Source organism: Oryzias melastigma, unplaced genomic scaffold (assembly GCF_002922805.2).
Source record: "Oryzias melastigma strain HK-1 unplaced genomic scaffold, ASM292280v2 sc00221, whole genome shotgun sequence".
Taxonomy (NCBI): Eukaryota; Metazoa; Chordata; class Actinopteri; order Beloniformes; family Adrianichthyidae; genus Oryzias; species Oryzias melastigma.
In genome coordinates, this window is record NW_023416883.1 from 292,730 (window position 1) to 312,340 (window position 19,611).

The 19,611-nt window shown below is 43.0% G+C and overlaps 1 protein-coding gene and 1 pseudogene across 5 annotated transcripts in view; one reads left to right on the forward strand and one right to left on the reverse strand.

Annotated features, from left to right (window-relative positions):
- The window catches only part of a1cf (apobec1 complementation factor), a 98,215-nt gene extending 81,728 nt beyond the window's left edge, over positions 1–16,487 (reverse strand). For all 5 annotated transcript variants that reach the window (XM_024261528.2, XM_024261526.2, XM_024261527.2 and 2 more), the window contains exon 1: positions 16,352–16,487. The gene's annotated coding sequence lies outside the window, so the exon portion shown is untranslated. The remainder of the gene's footprint in view (positions 1–16,351) is intronic.
- LOC112138868 lies at positions 5,207–13,822 on the forward strand (annotated as a pseudogene).
- Positions 16,488–19,611: the final 3,124 nt, after the last annotated feature.

A 19,611-nucleotide genomic window follows, 5' to 3' on the forward strand; every position in this document is an offset into this window, starting at 1 on the left:
TCAAATTCACAATGTCCCAGCACAAAGATATTACCAAATGAAGCGCCAGGCCTCAACCCTTTTATTTCCTTCTCACAAGCCACCTGAGGGTCAAAACTGCGAAAGCAACACCGCAACACCGCTAAAACATACTCCAGTTGGCTACACCAAATGTCCTTTTTATTAAATTATTGGACCTAAATTATTTATTTTTCCAGGCAGCTGAAGAAATATGTAACATTTATTGCATTTAATGCAAATTTAAAACTGGGGTTACTTTGCTGAGTAACTAACTTTTGTGATGCAATAATTGCATTACTAACTCAATTACTTTTTGAGTGATGTAACTTGTACCTATAACTACTTACTTTTTAAAGTGAGATGCCCAACACTGGAGTTAATGTATGATGAGGATGGTGAGTCTTGTGGAGCATTAAAGGATTGACCTGGTGAGATAATTCCTCATTTTTCATTTCATTTTCTGTCTTGCTCTGTTTGAAATGTACATCTACACATTTGTCAATCTTCTTTCCACTTTCTGTTTTTGAATTCATTCATCTTCTTTTTTCTACTTGTTTCCTTAACAGCAGGAGTTTTGAAAGTTTTTGTAGCAGAGTGAGAAATTAAAAACTTGTCATTAGACTGGGGGCCAATTTGGTGAAAAACAGAAAAATACTATTTTTAATAACTTCAGTGACCAAGTGTAATTTTTACAGTTAACAGAGCAGAAAAACAAACCAAGCAAGAATTGAGACATTGCTTTAACTGAGAAATATCATCAATTTTGGTCAACATCAGAGCTGTATGATGCCTTTTCAGACTATATTACAAGCAAACCTATTTACAACAAATAGTCCCCCTTGGTTTTTGTCTGAAGGTGCTGCCCAAATTTTCCACTTGCCTAGTAACTGTATCATTTGACAGACCTACTTCCTCAAACATTTTCTTTTGCTCTGGTAAAACAATGTCAGCTACTTCCAACATAAATTATTTTAAAAACTCTTCATCACTGAAGGACTTGCCAAAGTCACAATGTAGCTGGCTTCCGTCACAACTTCACTGGATTATTTTGCCATCGAACATTATCAGGCACAGGACTTTATCCAGCCCACGAGGTACGACAAAGTAAACAATTAACCTAAAAGTGCCTTTTCTCCTTTCCAACACAACATTTTTTCCCCAAAGGAAGCTGCTCTGACTCTCTCCAAATCTCATAAATCCTCTTGCTCTGACTCAAATTCCTTACTTTCTGCCCAGAGTCAGTGACATAGAAAATGTTGTCTGCCCTCTAGTAGTGAAATTAATGCACTATAATTCACTACACTATACACCATAAATACGTCTAGGCGTAATTACATTTTGTCCCTGCTGATGTCGTCAGAAAGCACAGAACAATAAATATTTTTTCCAAGCAATGTACAGCTGGTTATGATTTATTACCAAAAACTCGGCCTGAGTTACAGTTTCACTGAGAAGCACCAACATATTTGCTGTTGTCATTTCTCGTCCAGGAAAATCTAACCCCTCCAATCTAGAAAGAGAAGACTTACTTACCCTGCAAGTGGAGTCATGATTTTGTTTTAGAGATTACCAGTAAAAGATACCAGTATTCTTCAAATTATCTTAGTCTGAAAAAGCTGTACTTTCATTTAACATCAACATTTGTTCTAAGAAATATACAGGAATCCCTGCTCTACACAAGAGTTTTGTCTTGATTCCTTTGTTCTGACATCAGCTCAATCAGATTTGAATAGCAAAGTACATTGTGGTCTATCTTTTGCTTGTTTTAAGCTGAATTCAAAAATAAGCCTCTTTTTCTTCTTTTCCTTTCGGCTTTTCCCTTCAGGGGTCGCCACAGCAAATCAGTTATCTCCATCTAAGCTTGTCTTCAGCATCCTCCACTCTAACACCAGCCACCATCATGTCTTCATTCACTGCATCCATAAACCTCCTCTTTGGTCTTCCTCTAGACCTCTTTCCTGGCAGCTCTAGATTCAGCATCCTTCTACCAATATATTCACTGTCTCTCCTCTGAACATGTCCAAACCATCTCAGTCTGGCCTCTCTGACTTTATCTCCAAAACCTCTAACATGTGCTGTCCCTCTGATGTATTCATTCCTGATCCTATCCATCCTGGTCACTCCCAAAGAGAACCTCAGCATCTTCATCTCTGCTACCTCCAGCTCTGCTTCCTGTCTTTTCTTCAGTCCCACTGTTTCTAGTCCAAACAACATGGCTGGTCTCACCACAGTCTTGTACACCTTTCCTTTCATTTGTGCTGAAACTCTTCTGTCACACATCACACCTGACACTTTTCTCCACCCATTCCAACCTGCTTGCACTCTCCTCTTCACTTCTTTTCCACACTCTCCATTACTCTGTACTGTTGACCCTAAATACTTAAACTCCTCCACCTTCTTTATCTCTTCTCCCTGTAACCTCACTCTTCCACTCTGGTTCCTCTCATTCACACACATGTACTCTGTCTTACTGCGGCTAACCTTCATTCCTCTCCTTTCCAGGGCAAACCTCCACCTCTCTAACTCCACCTCCACCTGTTCCCTGCTCTCACTACAAATCACAATATCATCTGCAAACATCATAGTCCATGGTGATTCCTGTCTAACCTCATCCGTCAGTCTGTCCATCACCATTGCAAACAGGAAGGGGCTCAGAGCTGATCCCTGATGTAATCCCACCTCCACCTTGAACTCCTCTGTCACCCCTACAGCACACCTCACCACTGTCTTACAGCCCTCATACATGTCCTGCACTGCTCGGACATACTTCTCTGTCACTCCAGACTTCCTCATACAATACCATAGTTCCTCTCTGGGCACTCTGTCATAAGCTTTCTCCAGATCTACAAAGACACAGTGGAGCTCTCTCTGACCTTCTCTGTACTTCTCTATCAACATCCTCAAAGCAAATGTTGCATCTGTAGTGCTCTTTCTTGGCATGAAACCATACTGCTGCTCACAAATGTTCACTTCTGCTCTTAGTCTGGCTTCCACTACTCTTTCCCACACCTTCATTGTATGGCTCATCAGCTTTATTCCTCTGTAGTTACCACAACTCTGCACATCTCCCTTATTCTTAAAAATGGGCACCATCACACTTCTCCTCCATTCCTCAGGCATCTTCTCACCACCTAAGATCCTGTTGAACAACCCGGTCAAAAACTCCACTGCCATCTCTCCTAGACACTTCCATACCTCCACAGGTATATCATCAGGACCAAGAGCCTTTCCACTCTTCATCCTCTTCAAAGCCCCTCTCACTTCACCTTTACTAATCTTTCTTACTTCCTGCTCCACAACCGTCACCTCTTCTACTCTTTGTTCTCTCTCATTCTCTTCATTCATCAACTCTTCAAAGTATTCTTTCCATCTTTCCATTACACCACTGACACCTGTCACCACATTACCATTCCTATCCTTGATCACCCTAACCTGCTGCATGTCCTTCCCATCTCGATCTCTCTGCCTTGCTAGTCTGTACAGGTCAGTCTCTCCCTCCTTACTACCCAACCTAGCGTACAAGTCATCATAAGCTCTTTGTTTGGCCTTTGACACCTCTACTTTCACCTTACGCTGCATCTCCCTGTACTCCTGTCTACTCTCCTCAGTCCTCTCAGTGTCCCACTTCTTCTTAGCTAGTCTCTTACTCCGTATACACTCCTGCACCTCCTCATTCCACCACCAAGTCTCCTTATCAACTCTCTTTCCTGATGACACACCAAGTACACTCCTACCTGTCTCCCTGATCACATTAGCTGTAGTTATCCAGTCATCTGGGAGTACCTCCTGACCACCCAGAGCCTGTTTCAACTGTTTCTTAAAAGTCATGCAACAATCTTCTTTTTTCAGCTTCCACCAGTTTGTCCTCTTCTCTGCCTTTGCCCTCTCTTTCTTCATCTTCTTCACCACCAGAGTCATTCTACACACCACCATCCTGTGCTGTCTGGAAACACTCTCACCAACCACTACTTTACAGTCACTGATCTCCTTCAGATTACACCGTCTACACAAGATGTAGTCTATCTGTGTGCTTCTACCTCCACTCTTATAGGTCACTCTATGTTCCTGTCTCTTCTCAAAGAATGTATTCACTATCGCCATTTCCATCTTTTTTGCAAAATCAACCACCATCTGTCCTTCTACATTCCTCTCCTGGATACCAAACCTGCCCATCACCTCCTCATCACCTCGGTTTCCTGCACCAACATGACCATTGAAATCTGCACCAATGACAACTCTCTCATTTCCAGGGATGCTCATCATCACTTCATCAAGATCCAACCAGAACTTCTCCTTCTCTTCCAGCTCACATCCTACCTGTGGGGCATACCCACTGACAACATTGAACATGACACCCTCCATTTCTATCTTCAGACTCATCACTCTATCTGACACTCTTTTTACCTCCACAACACTCCTAACAAACTCCTCCTTTAGGATAACTCCTACTCCATTTCTCTTCCCATCTCCACCATGATAGATACCTTTCCACCTGGTCTCCTGGACACACAGTATGTCTACCTTTCTTTCCTCTTCTCTCTCTTCCTACGAACCTGCCTTCCTCCTCTCCTTCTTCCACCAACAGTAATCCAATTTCCACCGGCACGCTGTCGGTGAACAGCACCGATGGCGGTCGTTGTTAACCCGGGCCTAGACCGATCTGGTATGGATATCGTAGTTCTGATTCGCATATTTGATTTGGCAAGATTTTACGTCGGATGCCCTTCCTGACACAACCCTCTGTATTTATCCGGGCTTGGGACCGGCACAATGAGACCCTGGCTCCCTCGTGGCTACATTAAAAATAAGCATCTACAAATCACTAATATTTTGAAAAGTAAACTAGTTGGAAGTGCACATGATGCCACATTGAGTTTTATCCTCTTTCAGACATTTGAGAGTTGTTCTAACTTCACATTGACTGGTAACACAAGATGGTAACAGAGGGAAGAAACATAAAACATCCATGTCTAAATAGCAAACTGGAATGGGCAGGGCCTGTCTACACACACACTCTGTAGTAACACACATACCTGTTGGACAAAATAGTCTCACATTCAAACTAGTCAAAATGTACACAACACAACTGTAACTGCAGCTCACACACTTAATCTTATAAACCAGCACAGATAAAGCCTTTCATTCTGTCATTATTGCGAAGGTGAGCTGACACCTGTCCTCAGGTCAGTGTTTATGTTTTGCTAAGATGGATGATAATGGAATGCACAAAGGGGGTGATTGCCCGGCCATTCCCATGTCAAGACCCCCAACACCCACCATGGAACTGCGGAAAGAATCCGCCCACCAGGCTATACCGCCAAACACCCAGACCAGGGCACGTGGGACCACCGCAGAGGTCCCACACCCACGAGAGTAGGAAGGGATAGGAACACAGAGAGTGCAGGCCCCAGCCAGAAGAGCAGGCCCCCCCACTGCGCCAGGAGGGCCAACACAAGGTCCCACCCCCGGAGAGCCCCCCAACCCCAGAGCAGCAGTCCACCACCACCCAGCAGTTCCGAGCATCCCCCCGCCCCACCCCAGGTACGAGCCAGGGCCCCCAAAGTGAAACCCATGCTCATGCTTAAGACAACCACCCGTCCCCGTCGTGGGAGGTCCAGGGGGGAGCAAGGCAGGGGCCACCAACCCCTGCCCAGTGGAGAGGTAGACAAGCGAAACAGAGGTCCCAGAGGAGTGATGTAAACAAGGCCCGACTAACACACCCACTAATGGAATTTTTGTAGAGGCCCATTTCTCGAGAGGAAGGGCCAGAACCCAAACCAGCAAGACATGGACAGCCCCAGGCTCTAATTTGTAATTTGATCCCCTGGTCTAGATCTTAGTTCTCGGGGATCCCCCTCCCGGCGCGGAGAGGAGGCCGCCGGGCCAAAGAGACCGGCACCCAAGAGAGAAGACCACCAGGCCGAGCCCCCCCCTGCCAGGGATGGGGTAGGGGAATGAAGGTCGAAGGTCCCACATTCCTTGTGTGATGCATGCGTGTTTTGTTTGTTAGAGTGTATATTTGTGGTGTTAGAGGTGTGTGTACAGTGAGTGCAGTTAAAATTGGTGAGTAGGGTATCAGGACATCTCCAGATTGCTCACAGAGATGCCCCGCCACCCTCTCACCGTTGGCCCTACATGTCTAAGTGCGGTTAAAAATGGTTGCAAGGCACTGAGAGGACATTTGCTGTTTGCTGGCAGTGATGTCCAAGCATCCCCCCACCAAGGGTCACACATGTCTAAGGTTCAAATAAAACCAAGAGGTGGCCATGCAGTAGCAGCAGGAGGGGGCCACTGGCACAGTAGCGGTTTTAGGCACGGGCAATACGGGCAGCTGCCGGGGACGCGGATTCAAAGGGGGCAGCATCTCAGCACTTGGAGGAAAGCTGCAGCTATGGTTTCTACTACCTGTTATGTTTTGAACGGCGTGAAACCAACGAATTGGCGCCCTCTGCTGGTGCAGGCGCCCATGTCTGCTAAGAAGACAATGGACAGGTGTGAAGAACAATGGGAGGGGTTCAGGGGTCAGTTCAACTGCGGGTCTCTCCCATTAACTGTATCCATCTTATTCCTGGGGCCGCTCATGTAAAAGGGGTTATGGGTGCAACTTCCGACGTAGCAACTGGAAGTTACACGGCTCTATTTGTTTCCACTGAAAGTTGCCGGTTTTGTTAGCTTTAGTGGTGCATACAAACTTTAAAAGCGTGTTTTACTTAATCCCTCAAAGTTTTCAAAAATGTTTGCACAGTTCAGGTGCACGTTTTGCAGCTTGTGGTTGTACTAACATTCAGACCAAATTAAATTTGTGGAGCGTTGTGTGGAACATGGGCACTGACGAGGAGGGAGTGCAGCTCCCCTCCTCAGTACAGATTTTACCGTCTAACAGGCGAGGATGAAGTCAGAAGCATATGGCTGAAAAATTAAATCTTTCATTTTGTTGATAAAGTACACACAAAGGGAAATCCGTATCCAACATAATCTGATATCCAGAACACCAGAAAAGAAGATACATGACAGCAGCGCGGTTATGTTAGTTTCATATTCGACATTCGTCACACATTCAACGATGAACGGCGATATTTCTCAAACGCCCTTGCTAAAAAAAAAAAAAACAGCAAAAAATGTTTTACTGACAGATGATGAAACAATCCATGTTTCACATAACTCATTTTCATTATTCACGATCTCCGTATGTTATGGTTTGGGGTTTACTTTATTTGGTTTTGTGTTTTTGTACTTATGTTTTGTCTCCTTTGTTCACAGGGTGGCGTGGGGCAGGAGGCGTGGCCCTCTCTAACTGGTGACGCTGCACACCTGCTTCCAATTAAATCAGCTTTAAAAGCCTCCTCCTGGCTCTTCCTCCCTGCCAGGTTATTCCACTTCCATGTGGCCTCCTAGTTCCTGTTGCAGCTCTCTTTGGTCAAAGCCTCCTGCCTCCACCGCCTACCTGCTCCTTAGTTTGTTGCTGTTTCCATCAAATAAATCTTCTCTGAATTAACACCCAGTCTGGCTCTGCGTTGGGATCTGTCTACAAACCCTGACACCGTAACGAGCAGACCACCGCAAACGCCACTGCAATGTGAGCGGAGCCGGAGTGCTTTGCCCGAGCTGCTGCTGAAAATAATGTGAAATTTTGATTGTTTTATTATCTCCCAGGAAAAACATTTTTGGTGTTTTTTTTAGCAAAGACATTTGAGAAATATTGCTGTTCATTACTGAATGTGTGACGAATAACGAATATGAAACTAGCTTAACCGCGCTGCTGATAGCAGCATCACAAGAGCAGAAAAGATATTTCGTGTGTAATTGCTGCATCTCCTGGTATCAGCTATTCAAAAATTACCTGTGTTTAAACCGCAGCTGGTTTTGTCAAAACATGAAACGGGCAAAAGCTCCACCGCGCGATGCATCCCTCATCGCAGCATGTAAACACAAGCACGTGAAGAGATAACATTTCAATTGATCAGCACTGTGTGCTAACTCTGGCAGAAACAGGCATAAATAAAGAATTATGATATGAACTTTTAAGATTGTTCATAGCTTCGCCACCTGCCGCAGTTGAATTGAGAAAGTTGCTAAAAATGCTACTAAATGTTATGTTTTTTAAGGTAATCCTCCAATCCCTCAATTTTAGCAGGCAACGGAATTGTTGCGTCGCCTCTTTTAAGGCATGACAGCTGGTTTTCCCACATTTATATGTAGTTATAGATCCAAAACAAAAGGAATTGCGCTGTCGGCTCTACAGTTGTAATGTAAATAAATGCGAGTTCCCGTGTCTACCGGAAGTTTCACCCATAATTCACGCAAAGGCTCATGGGGGCTAGGAATAAGGTGGATATAAGAACTGGACTGAGCAAGCCCCCCTGCTTCCGTGTTCCATATAGGAAGTACCACTGGGTTGCAAAAAGGCCAAGGCCCCATTTTCTTAAATTTAGAAATAGACAGTTATTTCTCAGTCATTTTATATCTCAGAATAATCATTCTTCCTCTGCTGCTTTCTGCTTAACTTCTTTTTTCTAATCCTAATTTTTTTTTAAAGATTTTTTTCCCTTATCACAAGTTATTAGAATTATAAATTGACTCCTCCTCTCCCAGGGGATTCAGTCAATGAACTTGTTAATAGCTTTAATCCCAACATGTCAAATATCATGGATAGTATTGCTCCCAGTAAGGTGAAGGTGATCTCTGGTAGGAAAAAATCTCCATGGAGAAATTCCATTCTGGTAAAGAACGGAAAAAGAGATTGTTGGAGATCTGAACGCAGATGGAGAAAATCTAAACTACAGGTTGATTACGACATCTATAAAGAGAAACTTCACTTATATAATTTACAACTGAGCAATGCAAGGAAGTCTTATTTTTCTGAAATTATTACCAAAAACTCCCATAATGCTCGGGACTTATTTAATATAGTCGACAGGTTGACAAAACACCATAACTTTACTCCACCAAAGCCTGTAATAACTTTGTCCAATTCTTCAGGGACAAAATCAAAAACATTTGACAAACATTGTTTCATCAACCACAAGTTCAGGATATGAACCCTATCCACTAGAAACCAGTATAAACATAATGGCTCAGTTTCAACCCATAAACAGTAAAGAACTGCAGGACATTCTATGTCAACTGAACTCCTCCTCCTGCTGTCTGGATATTCTACCCACAAGCTTTTTCAAAAAAAGTTTCAAAGATCCTGGAACCAGCCTTGCTCCAGATTGTCAATTTGTCTTTAACATCTGGTGTTTTCCCAGAACCACTGAAAACAGCTGTAATCAAACCTCTCCTAAAAAAGGACAGTCTAGACAAAACTCAAATGAACAACTACAGACCAATATCAAACCTGCCGTTTTTAAGTAAGATAATTGATAAAGCTGTTTTCCATCAGCTAAATGAATTCCTGATAAAAAACAACTGCTATGATGTCTTCCAGTCCGGCTTCAGACAGAACCACAGCACTGAAACGGCTCTGACCAAAGTGACTAATGACATACGTTTGAGTACAGACTGGAAATATGTCAGTGCTGGTTTTACTGGATCTCAGTGCTGCGTTTGAAACAGTCGACCACACAATACTACTGAGACGACTGGAAAACTGGGTGGGTCTCACTGGGCCAGTACTAAACTGGTTCAAAACGTACTTAGAAAACAGGAAATATTTTGTGTCAATTGGTAACTTCACTTCTGAGCCAATAGAAATTACATGTGGAGTGCCCCAAGGCTCCATCCTGGGACCACTTCTATTTAACATCTACATGCTCCCACTGGCCCAGGTTATAAAGAACAACAACATTAGTTACCATAGCTATGCAGATGACACACAGATATATATTAGACTGACACCAGGAGACCGAGGCCCTGTACAGGCTCTTGGTAAATGCATTGAGGACATTAATGACTGGATGTGTCACAACTTACTTCAATTAAACAAAAACAAAACTGAGGTTATTGTCTTTGGGGCTAAAGAAAAAAGGTTAGACGTCACTACAGAGCTTCAATCTATTCAACTAAAAACTACCAACCAGGCCAGAAACTTGGGTGTAGTGATAGACACAGACCTACATTTTGATAAACACATTAAGGCAGTCACTAAATCAGCCTATTATCATCTCAAAAATATCTCAAGGATTAAAGATCTGATGTCTAAGCAGGACCTGGAGAAACTAGTGCATGCTTTCATCTTTAGTCGACTTGATTACTGTAACAGTGTTTTTTTGGGGTGTATGGGGTGCCCAGGGAGGGGTAGTACCTCTGTTGGGGGGGTACTTGTCGTGCTTCCTTGGGAGCAGCTCCCCCACCTTTGGTCCCCACCTTGCACTCAGCTCTCACCTGTGGCTCCTAGAAGCTGTAGCGTGCGCAGCGGCCACACCCCAGGCAACAGCTTCGACAAGCTGGCTAAACCAGGTGAGGGTAGCTGACGGGTCCAAAACCCTCAGTGAGTTAAGGCTTGCCTACCTATGCACGTGAAGACTGGCTCCGGCAGTCCCTGCGGAGGAGACCTACATGGTTCAACGCAGGAGAAGGTGGTTCCAGCAAAGCACTGTGGAGTGCTGAGGGCAGGTTGAGGCACATAGAACATCCTGGTCATCCACTGCATCCGCCCCATCTCCAGCTGTCCTGACCCCATCCTGCCGCTGGATGTAGATGGTTCCGGACGAGAGAGTGAGGTCGACGTTGCGCAACTCTTCCTCACTTTAAACAAAACTTTTTGCGCAAGTCATCAGTCATCCATCCATCCTTCATCCCTATCACCCCCTAAAGCCCTGTGGCGACAGGCGAGCGACGAAGCGACAGGTGTGGGTACACTGGCAGTCGTAGCCGCAACCCAGCACACAGGCGGCCCAGGCCATTGGGTCGTTCTCCACTAAACTGAAGCAGCGGTGGAGTCCGGCGACTGAGCAGCCCTCTTTAGGAACGCACTGCTTACCTCCATAGCATGAGGAAGGGGTTAGAAAAGGTACCCTAAACATTGCCTGCTTCACACCACCCTAGTCAGTCTACCGCGGCTGGCAGGGACCCTACTCAAGCGGTCGACAATCAAGGAAAAAAGCACAGAGCACCCCATTAACTATTGCCTCATGGAACGTGCGTACGCTGCTGGACAGAGGCGACTCGGATAGACCACAGAGACGCACAGCACTCATTGCGAGTGAGCTAACCAGGTACAACATTGACATCGCTGCACTAAGTGAGACTAGACTAGCAGCAGAAGGTGAACTCTCCGAGCGAGGTTCAGGCTACACCTTCTATTGGAGTGGTGGCAGACCTGAGGAGAGACGTGAGGCTGGAGTTGGCTTTGCAGTGAAAACAACCCTCGTTGGCAAGCTGGCTGGTCCACCGAAGGGAGTCAACGATCGTCTGATGACGATGAGACTCCCCATTCACAACGGGAAGAAGTTTACCACCATTGTCAGTGCCTATGCTCCCACCATGACCAACCCGGATGAGGTCAAAGACAAGTTCTATGAGGACTTGTATGCCGTCGTCACCACTGTTCCCAACGATGATAAGCTCATCATTCTTGGTGACTTCAATGCGAGAGTCGGTTGTGACACCACCTCCTGGGATGGAGTGATTGGGAAGTATGGGATTGGTCACTATAATAGCAACGGTCTACTACTTCTCCAGACTTGCGCCGAGCTTGGCCTCCTGATCACAAACACCGTTTTTCGCCTCCCTACCCGAAACAGGACATCTTGGATGCACCCCCGCTCCAAGCATTGGCATCTGATTGACTATGTCATTGTCAGGAAGAGGGACAGGCAGGACGTTTGAGTCACAAAGGCCACGTGTGGCGCCGAGTGCTGGACAGACCACCGGCTAATCGTCTCCAAACTCAACCTGCGCATCCAACAAAAGAGACGCCCCCAGGGAATGAAAGCACCCAAACGCCTAAACATCACTAAGCTAAAAGTGGGCAACACCAAGCAGCATTTTGTTGAAACACAGGAGGAACCGTACTGAACCACCCCTCCTCCATCAATGATGAAGCCATCGATCGTCTCCCCCAGGTCCCAATTAATGAGACGCTGGATGCCATCCCAACTCTGGAAGAGACTAAGAAAGCCATCTGTCTGCTGTCCAGTGGTAAAGCACCTGGATCGGACTCCATTCCAGCTGAAGTCTACAAAGAAGGCAACACGGCACTGACAGAAAAGCTTCATCAGCTGTTCCAGCTTATCTGGCAACATGAGACTGTCCCACAAGACTTCAAAGATGCCTCCATAGTACACCTGTACAAACAAAAAGGAAACAGACAGGCCTGTGACAATCATCGGGGTATTTCCTTGCTGTCCATTGCAGGAAAAACTCTGGCCAGACTGCTTCTCAACCGTCTCATCGTACACCTCGAGCAAGGTCTCCTACCAGAGAGTCAGTGCGGCTTCCGGAAAGAACGCGGGACTATCGACATGATCTTTGCTGCTAGGCAGCTCCAGGAGAAGTGTCAGGAACAGAACGCTGACCTCTACTCCACATATGTCGATCTGACCAAGGCCTTTGATACTGTCAGTAGAGATGGTCTTTGGAGAATCATGGCGAAGTACGGATGCCCCAAGAAGTTCATTGCCATCATAAAACAACTACACGATGGCATGCTGGCTCGAGTTCAAGAAAACGGAGAGACCTCATCACCTTTTGCTGTCTCAAATGGAGTAAAGCAAGGGTGTGTCCTTGCTCCTACCCTATTCAGCCTCATGTTTTCTGCAATGCTGACTGACGCTTTTGGAGACGCTGACACAGGCATTGGCATCAGATATCGTACAGATGGCTCGCTCTTCAACCTCAGGAGGCTTCATGCGAAAACCAAGGTTAAAACGGACACCATCAATGACTTCCTGTTTGCTGATGACTGTGCCCTCAACGCTGCCACCGAAGCTGACATGCAACACAGCGTTGACAAGTTCTCTGCTGCTTGTGACAACTTTGGTCTCACAATTAGCACAAAGAAGACAGGTGATGCATCAGCCAGCTCCAGGAACACCCTACGTTGAACCCAACATCTTCATCAACGGGCAACGGCTGAACTCTGTGGACAAGTTTACATACTTGGGTAGCACTCTCTCACGGACAGTTGTCATCGACGATGAGGTGAGTGCCAGACTTGCTAAGGCCAGCGCAGCCTTCGGCAGACTCAACAAGAACGTCTGGCACAGAAGAGGCATCACCCTGGAAACAAAGCTTAAAATGTACAAAGCCGTAGTTCTCACCACACTGCTCTACGGATGTGAGTCATGGACTGTTTACAAACGCCATGCCAAGAAGCTCAACCACTTCCATACCACCAGCCTCAGAAAACTTCTCTGCATTAAGTGGCAAGACAAGATTCCTGACACAGAGGTGCTCTCCCGTGCGAACATGCCCAGCATCTATACCACCTTGATGCAGGCCCAGCTTCGCTGGGCAGGCGATGTTGTTCACATGCCAGACCACCGACTTCCCAAGAAACTTCTGTATGGCGAACTGAGGCATGGCAAACGCTCCCATGGCGGGCAAAAGAAGCGATTCAAAGACAATATCAAAGCTTCTCTTAAAGCCTTCAACATTGAACATGGGAGACGACAGCACTCAACAGATCAAAATGGCAAGCTGCTGTCCACAGAGGTGCCAAAGCCTGCGAGGCCCACAGGAACGCCGCCGCAGAGCAGTGCAGACAGGTCAGGAAAACCGGCGCCAAGCCCCAATAAGCTGCCACCATTCCCTTTTCTCAGTTGCATTTGATTAATATGTATTCAAAAGTTTACGTCCGCACTGTTTATCTATGCTTGTTTTAAATGAAAATCTTTTTACTTTCTTTTAATTTTATTTTAATGATCACATTTTTATTATTTCTTTTGATTGTTTCTTTTAATGTTTTATATAAAGCACTTTGAATTGTCTCTGTACATGAAATGTGCTATACACATAAACTTCCCTATTATTAGTGTTTTGTTTTTGCGAGAAAATAATTATGAACTAAAAATGTAAAAATAAAAGGGATAATGGTTTTGATAAACATACAACTTTTTTATTAGACAAATGTTTGGCTAGTAGAAATATAATATGGCTGGTAGACTTTGGATGTTATAACCAGTCATTACTCAAAATGTACCAATCATTGGATTGAAGACACCAACCATGACTGATCGTTCTTCTCTGAAGCAGCAACACACTCTCAGTAAAATGCATACATACAGTATGCCACAACTTTGCATTCTGAAATACCGTGTATAATATACGCCAAACACACTTTTTACGTGCATATGATACGCAATGGTAGAGAATAGGTTGTGCCGGCGTACAATATACACGGCTTTTTAGGTTTCGTTTTGATCACGCGGTCAGAAATCCTCCGGCTCTTTTCTAAATGACGTCGTTCCTGGTTAAGGTTAGGATTACGGTTATGGTTAGGGTTAGAAAAGCAAATTGTTCGTTTGTGGGGCTGTCTGTGATGCTCACGCCTCCACTATGGGGCGTGTCAAACGTGGAAAACACATTTAACACGTTTAGGACCGCGCGTATTATATGCACGCAAAAACCGGTTTTGGCGTATATTATACATGGTATTTCCAAAATCGTGGCATATGTACGCATTTTACTGAGACTGGGCTGGAAGTAGAGATCAGATTGGTCATTTAAATATTGCACCTTGGTTCCCTGACCTCCTCTGTTCAGTCAAGTGTCAGGAACCTTGGGGTGTTCTTTGACAAATCTCTGTCTTTGGATCGGCACGCTAAACAAACTGTCAAAAATTGTGTGTACTACCTGAGGTGTGTAGCAAAAGTCAAAAACATCTTATCTAGACCTGACCTGGAGATGATTATCCATGCTTTTATATCTTCATGGTTAGATTATTGTGATTCACTCTTTACTTGTCTTAGCAAAAGCTCTTTAAAACTTCTGCAACTTGTTGAGAATTCTGCGGCAAGGCTTTTAACAGGAGCCAATAAATTAGCGTACATAATCCCTTTACTGTCCTCTTTACATTGGCTCCATGTTAAATTTAGAATTGATTTTAAATTTTTACTCTTAGTTTTTAGAGCCTTGCATGGACAAACTCCTAAATACATTGCTACTCTTCAGTCCGGTCCTTGAGGTCTTCAAATCAAAATCTATTAAAAATTCCAAAAACCCGCTTTAAAACCAGAGGAGACGTTGCCTTTCAAGCCGTTACTCCTCGTCTTTGGAATGACCTCCCAAAGGCAGTACGACAGATAAACTCCATTGAGTGTTTTAAAAGTCAAAGGTCAAGACGTTTTCATTCAAAAGAGCTTTTGGGTAATTTTATTTTTTGTCTTTTATTGTGTTTTACCTTGGTTTTGCTGTCTTTTATGTTATTATATCTGCAATATGTGTATGACTGGCTGTAATTTTATTCTGTCTTCTTTGTGAAACATTTTGTATTTTTTATCTGTGAAAGGTGATATAGAATTTACTTACTTACTTAAATGTTCAAATCATTAATATGTTTTACAACATCATATTTTCTTATATAGTTTTATTTTTTTATAGTATGTTTTTTAGTTTGTGTTATTTTATGTACTGATAACTGTTTTTATGCTGCACAGCGGTGTGTTCAATGTCTTTTGTATCTTGTTTTCAATTGTAATTGTAGGAAAACATGGCCGTTGACACGGACAAGCAAAGTTCAGTTTTGACTTGGGGGGGATGGTTGAGCAGGCTCTAGCCTGGGGAGTAATTCAGTGTAGAGGCGCCACTGCACTGGCAAGTAGTCCACACCCTGCAACGCACTGCCATACAACCACCTTCCCCTTCACTCTAATGCATGTTTGTATGAGGAAGGGGATAGGTTGATGGCAGCTGGCAGTCCCCCTAGCCCAGGGGCCCCACCCCCATTAATGTTTTTTTAAAGAGCTGGAAAGTCAAAGCCTTCAGAAGGCTTGGCTTTTTCAACAAAAAAAATTAATTGAGAGAAGAGTTCACTTCACATAAGATGGAAGGTATGCTTTATGATGGACTTTTCTCTAAAACACTGTTAGTTTGGTCACTTTTCATGGTCATTGCTGATTTAACCTTCAAGTCACCATGAGAAAGAAAACATGTAGCATTGAAGATCTGTGTTAACAAAAAATGTAGAGAGGCCAACAGGTGTTGCAGTTTTTAGTAAGGTTTTGAAGATTTGCTAAATTTGGTTTCAGTTTAAACGTTCCTGCATTTTCAACTTATCTGAAACTTAAGTCATGGACAAAAAAATGGTGGATACCCCTGAGGTTGACTTTGTTCTGAGCTGAGGCATCAGTTGTCAGTGACACGACAGCAAAGAACTGCTCATCCACAGGCCAAACAATACTGGTTTTATATCTTCCCTCTCTCAGTGTTGTTGCTGAACAGAAAAAGTAAAAAAGGACTAAGAACTCACCTGAGCAATTTCAGAGATCACCTCCCTCCGATCAGAGCTGTGTCATTCTGAGCACCAACTGTGTGCAGTCACGTGTCATCTGTATGTGCATGCTCACATCATTTCAAACTCCAAAGGTTCACTGTCTCAATGTTAGCTTTAAGAGACAGCAGACATTAATGTTTAACCTGCTTCTATCCATGCACACTCATGCAAACACAGCACAGTGTGTGTGTGAGAGAAAGAGAGAGAGAAAGAGTGAGAAACAGAGAGACAGACCAGAGGCCTAAAATACACATATACTGTGTTTATGGATCACTCTGTTCTGATGGCCTCCATGCAGTTTCAGTGGTGCTTCTCAAATTCTTTTATTTTATTTGTTTATTTTTTTTTTTTAGAAAAATGTATTTAAGCTGTGTTTTATTCAATGTTTCATTCAATTGGACACAAAGTCTACTTAAAAAAATGAGAGAGGCCTGTATTTTCACAGTTAAACTTGTACTGTGAGAGACAAATTTTCATTTTTTATTTAAATTAGGACAATGCATACAATTCAGGTTTTAGACCAGTGTTTTTCAACCTTTTTTGAGCCAAGGTACACTTTTTCCATGAAAAAAGTCCTGCGGCACACTAGCATCAAAAAGGTAAAAAATTTTAGTCTGTATTGATGTACAGTCCCTCCACAATCTAGAGTACACGTTTTTAAATAATCAGGAAGTGTCATTGAAGCGCAGAGGTGCTGTCAATTTAACCCAGTGTTTCTCAATCTCAATTCACTCCCTCACCCCACCCCACAAACACACAACTTTCTGCTGCAAATATCATCGTTATCATTAGTCAATTTGCTCAAGTTAAACGTATATCTCTTCAAAACAGTCAACATTTATTATCATTAAAGAATGACTAAAAAAAAAAAAATCTAAAAAAAATCTAAATAATCAGCTTTTAGGGTTTTTTTTTTTTTGAAGAATCTTTCCAAATCTTTCAGACGAGTAAAAATGACGGTCTTTCCTCGTTTCCCTCCACAATAGTGATGGGAATTCTGACTCTTCTCAGAGATTCAGTTCTTTTGCATTAGCTTTCTATAAACAGCGGTTCTTTCTGCTACCAAATGGATTTTTAGGTTGTTTTTTGCTTTATTTAATTCATTATAAAATACTACATAACATTATGCACAAAAACCCTAGTGTAAACATGTTTTTCTTCATATAGAGTGTAAATTATGTATATGCTGTTATTTATCCCTTCCAGATAGAATGTACAAAATTAATGAAAAAGAACTAACAATTAACTATTTAGTTTTTAGCTCTACACATTTAAAGCTTTTTTCCTTTTAAACACATTTGAAGTGAACAACACAAAACTCTGCAACCACAACCCAAAATACAAATGAAACTGTGCAAAACCAACTAAGACTTTTATTCACAATAACATTAAGAAAGACAAAAGAGTCTCATCCTTCAGGGTTAAATCTGGTTTCTTCTCTGTGATGATCTGCTCTGTTTTAGAGAAGATTCTCTCAGTTCTCAGGTGTCTGGACAGGTTGGTTGTGGAGGTATATATATTTCTCTAGAGAGAATATTTCTACTTATATAGAATGATTTCCTGCAGACTCTGTTCCTTCATACTGTCAGGGATCCATCACCCAGTTCCACTTCCAACCACCAGAGGGACCCCTCACCTGAGTTTTTACCAGCCATCTCCTCACCTGTCTCCTGCCTGCCATCATCACCAGCTGGTTCTCATCATGCTCATTATCTCTGTGTATTTAGTCACCCCTTGGACTCACTTCATTGTAAAGCATTGTATTTGTTTGTCATACAACTCTGAGCAGTTTATTCCTCTTTGCCTTCTTGTGTTTTGACCTCTGCCTGTCTCCTGACTCCCTGCCTCGCTCCTTGTCTGACCTTTTGCCTGGATTTTGACCTCGCCTTGTGTTTTGCCCCTGTCGGATCTTCTGCCATTAAAACCTGTTGTATATGGATCTCAACGCCTCAGCCTCTTCGTTACACTATCAAATAAAGTCAAATGGTTCCAGTCAAATGGTTCCAGTTTGTTCTTTTCTAATGTCTCTCATTTTCTATATGTTTTGTGTTATCTCTCTCTATTTGTCTCTTACGCTGCTGCACGTGTAAGCCCCCCCCCCCACCAAAGTCACTTTATTCAAATTTAAGTACTTCTAAAGAATTTTTGGTAAAAAAAAATGCATAGTTGATATTAATGATATTTCATAAACAATACAGTAAAAGTACACAAGGACGTGTCATGGGATAGTGGATGACATGTAAACCAAGGATATAGTATTCAAGACCTGATATTATGCACCAAAGTCACTTTTTCAAGTTAGAAGTTAACACCTACTGCAGTATTTTAATAAAAAAAAAATCAAAAGTTTAAGTACTACTACTTCAAAAACTATACAATAAAAATACACTGCTTAATGTAATAGTTTGTGACATGCTGAATGTTTTCAAATTTAAATTTGAGCACTCCTGTTGAATTTTTGGTGTTAAAAAAAAAAAAAAAGCACAGTTCACTTTAAAAACTATAAAGTAAAAGTACATAAAGCGAAGTACCACAAGAATCAATATTAGGCACAAAACTGTTTATTTAAAAAGGTCATACCAGGATTTTCTTAAGCCTCTGAGAGTGAACTATATCCACATATATGACCATATTTTACCTTTGGAACTATCAGGTTGAGTGAGTGAGAGGATCCCAAAAAACAGACTGATCAGAACTCGCAATTATTCATTTATTTAATACAGGAGTGCAGTAGGCCAGGGCTCCTTAGTCCGCCGGGAGGGGGAAGGGGTCAGGCACACTAGGACAGAGGAGCAGAGGTATTATTCAGTTCAAAAGGAGCTTCCGAAAGAATCTTATTGGCACTCACTCTGTTCTGGCACAGCTCCAAAAAATGCATAATGAAGAAGAAATTAAATACATATAAGTCGCTCATGGGGTGTTTCTCTTTAAAGAGAAAAGTCCAACAATTGTGAACTAATTCAACAAGCCCAACGTAATGTTGTATATGGCACCGAATACGATTTATGCATCAAATTCGAGTCCGCTGGCTCTTTTAGCATGATGTTTTAAAAAGCCAAATGTTTTAAAAAACTAGACGCTACTAATGCCTGTGGAGAAGCTGTCTGAAGCTTTTAGTCTCATTGATACAGGTTGGAGGCTTTGACTGTTGTCATGGAAATTATACATTTGCTTATGTCTCATCCTCTGAGTCTTGTTTTCTTATTGTCAGAACACCCTGACCACAATGTGTAAAC